This window comes from Clinocottus analis, unplaced genomic scaffold (genome assembly GCF_023055335.1).
Source record: "Clinocottus analis isolate CAN_PGR_092001 unplaced genomic scaffold, fCliAna1.0.p SCAF_29, whole genome shotgun sequence".
NCBI classification, from domain to species: Eukaryota; Metazoa; Chordata; class Actinopteri; order Perciformes; family Cottidae; genus Clinocottus; species Clinocottus analis.
Window position 1 is genome coordinate 1658765 of NW_027176031.1, and position 3736 is coordinate 1662500.

Sequence of the window (3736 nt, forward strand, 5' to 3'; positions counted from 1 at the left end):
TCCGACTTGCTCCCCCTTGCTTTGACGTCATGCACATGTGATCAACGGTACTCTCACGAGAGCAAGGCGGCCGTCGATTTCAGAGGCAGGCGCTGCAGCAGCTCTCCCCCGGCTGAATGGCCCAGTGCATGATGGGAAACGCCTGGCTCTCGCTACATCAAAGAGCTGATTGGCTCTTAGATCTGACAGCAAACACCAGGTGTTGAAGTTCCTTATTTTATGTGTAGTTGTAATACTTAATGCTCGATTGTTGACTATTAGTCTCAGGTTTAATCTAAAAGCATATTCCATCCATCCATCCATTTTCCGCCGCTTATCCGAGGGTCGGGTCGCAGTGGCAGCACACCCAGCAGACCGACCCAGGCTTCCCTCTCACCCACAACATTTTCCAGCTCGTTCTGGGGGACCACGAGACGTTCCCAGGCCAGTCGGGAGATATAATCCCTCCAGTGTGTCCTGGGTCTTCCCCGGGGCCTCTTTCCAGTTGGACGTGCCTGGAAAACCTCTAATGGGAGGCGTCCAGGAGGCATCCGGATTAGATGCCCGAACCACCTCAGCTGACTCCTTTCGATACGGAGGAGTAGCGGCTCAACGCCAAGCTCCCTCCTGATGTCCATGCTCCTTTCCCGATCTCTAAGGCTGAGCCCGGCCACCCTATGGAAGAAGCTCATTTCGGCCGCTTGTATCCGCGACCTCGTAGGTGAGGGTTGGAACGTAGACCGACCAAAAAATGGAGATCTTTGCCTTCCGACTCAGCTCCCTCTTCACCAAGACGGACCGGTACAGCGCCTGTTTCGATGCTGCAGCCGCACCGATCCGCCTGTCGATCTCCCGCTCCACCTTACCCTCACTCGTGAACAAGACCCCGAGATACTTGAACTCCTTCGCTTGGGGCAGGCATGTTGTCCCCACCTGGAGGGAGCAATCCACCGGTTTCCGGCAGAGAACCATGGCCTCAGATTTGGAGGCACTAACCCTCATCCCTGCCGCTTCACACTCGGCGGCAAAACGCCCTAGCAAATGCTCGAGGTCACGGTCCGAGGAGGCAAACAGGACCACATCATCTGCAAACAGCAGAGAGGCGATACCGAGGCCCCCGAACCAGAGTTCCTCCGTCCCCCGGCTGCGCCTAGAAATCCTGTCCATGAAAGTTACGAACAGGACCGGTGATAAAGGGCAGCCCTGGCGCAGGCCAACACCCACCGGGAATGTGTCTGACTTACTACCGAGGATACGGACACAATTCCTACTGCAAGCATACAGAGACTGGATAGCCCGTGCCAACGGGTCCGGCACCCCATATTCCCGATTCACCCCCCACAAAAACCCCCGAGGGACCCGGTCGAAAGCCTTCTCCAAGTCCACAAAGCACATGTAGACTGGTTGGGCAAACTCCCCTCCAGTAGTCCTGCAAGGGTCAAGAGCTGAAGACATATTGTGTGTGGTTAAGAATACAAAATCGTATTTGTATAACAAACATCAAAACCAGTAGTAATGTATTTCACAGGCAGACATAAAAACAAAGGATGCAGCAAACACACATTTCTACATGAATATATATTTATAATCACATATGAACTGAAAACTACAAGTAGACTACATATCGTAACTAACAGGAAGTATTTTATTCCGTAACTTCCTGTTAATACTTTGAAGGCAGCTGAAAACTGTCCGATTTGATAGCAGTTTTTTGTCAATGCCTCCGGCAGCGGCCGCCTGCTTTCGTCTGGATTCCAGGGGAGGCGCAGCTCTAACAAACGAGCCTACTAACTTCCTTTGAACTTTGTGTTCAAATGATTGCATCATCAAGAAACATAATTACACAAATATGGAACCTTGTAATTAGGAAACAACCACATGCATTTGTTATGAAATGTTACATTCAGGCTTCTTTAATTTAGCAAATTTTATTTTTTCAAGTGTAAACATCTGGGGAGATAATTAAGTGGCATGTAATGTTAACAAGTCATGTTACAGAAGACTGAGAAACGACCCAAACAAAATAAAATCTCTTCTTTCACACACAAAATGGAAATAAAAAAAGATCGCACTGGTTTCACAGATGAGAAACATGTTATGTAGATCTTTGATTATCCTGGCAAAACCCTTTTGCTTCCATAAAATGTCTTATTTCCGACATAGTTGAAAGAAAATTACATTTATTTTGAATCTGTAGATTTGACCTAAATTAACCAAAAGTCAGCATTATATAACATTTCCTTTACATATTTAAACCTAACCTTTCAGAAAAAATAATGACAGTGTAGTCAGTCAAGTCCGACAGCGAGTCAATAACTAGTTCAGTTTCATGTGCCAGCCCGCACAGTTTATGAGAGGAATGGCTTTTGAAAACATTTTCTTAATATAAAAGGAAACCCATGAGCCGGTATGTGCCGAGTTCTTAAACCACACTGAGTTTGTATATTATTAAACACACAATACAGCCACTGTGTATATGTAAAACATTTATTGTGTGTACAAAAGGTAGTTCATCAACAATGAATCATGAATGAGAACAATACCAGGTTAAATGATGTTGAAAAGAAATCTCACAAAATCACATCTATATTGTAGCACAACTGGTCAGACCAAGTCCTGGAGCAGCCCCTGCAGGAACGCAGCTTCTGATGAACAAGCTTTTCTACAAACACTCCTGAATACATTATACTTTTGGCCAAAACTTGCCATTTTGATATTTTCGGTTTTCAGTTAAAAAAAGTTGTGTTATTGTCCAAGTAACAAACGGATGCTCATGCATACTAATATGCAACAATACCTGCACCATGTAGATCAAAGGCAGTGGTTCAGGGTGAGACTGAAGCTTCATTATTAGATATCTCAGCAGAACTTACAGTGATTGGTAAAAGCCGGACCAGTTTTCACAAAAAGGTTGGTCGTTTGAAAAATATATTTCAAAGATCTACTGAATATACGTGAATTCTTGTGCTAAAATCACAAGGACTCCTGGAGGGACTGAATCCCAATACACAATGCAGAGCCTTACAACATCCCAAATCAGATCAGTATTAACTTCAGAGTCAGTTAGTCTGACACCGCCGAGGAAACGGCTATCAACTGCAGTGTTCAGAATACTAAAGTCTCTTGAAGTAATGCACACCCAACCGTAACCATCCCAAAAACCCTAACACACTCAAATGGGAAATGAAGTATATCATAACAACACATTGATTACATAGACAAGCACTCTATAGAAAAATAATAACTAGCAATGTAAAGCACGCTGTACTGACACAAAAATCTGTCCCATCAGGACCCAAAAGCCCACACAGACCTGAGTTCAACTAGTTCAATGGCTGTGGACCTACCTACTAACACAACCCCTACATCCTGTCACACTTTGGTTGTCACAGTTAGCACAGGCTGTGCTTCTGTACACTTCCCCCCAAATTACATCAAAGCGTTGGCGGATACAGTGACGCTCTGATTCATTGAGGACATTGAACATGTTGTACTATCTGGTGACCTCTACTCAGATGTCCCAGGGCACTAAAGGTTTTCATTCCACTGTACTGTCCAGAGCAATGACTAACATTCTTCCTCTGGATCGTTTCTCCTTCCTAACGCCTACAATGACACAGCAGATGGACCGCAACAGAGGAGATGGAGAGGCGGGTGAGGGGTAGCTCATGTAAGGACCAGGTGTGTCAGCTGCAACCCAGCGGTGGATTTGCGGACACATTTTGGATGAAGGGAAATCAGTTCTGCAACACAATGC

At 45.4% G+C, this 3736-nt stretch overlaps 1 protein-coding gene across 1 annotated transcript in view; it reads right to left on the bottom strand.

Annotated features, from left to right (window-relative positions):
* Positions 1-2452: 2452 nt before the first annotated feature.
* Positions 2453-3736, bottom strand: part of lmnb2 (lamin B2) — a 13573-nt gene continuing 12289 nt past the window's right edge. The window contains exon 13 of the mRNA XM_068593252.1: positions 2453-3736. This exon is cut by the window's right edge and continues 573 nt beyond it. The gene's annotated coding sequence lies outside the window, so the exon portion shown is untranslated.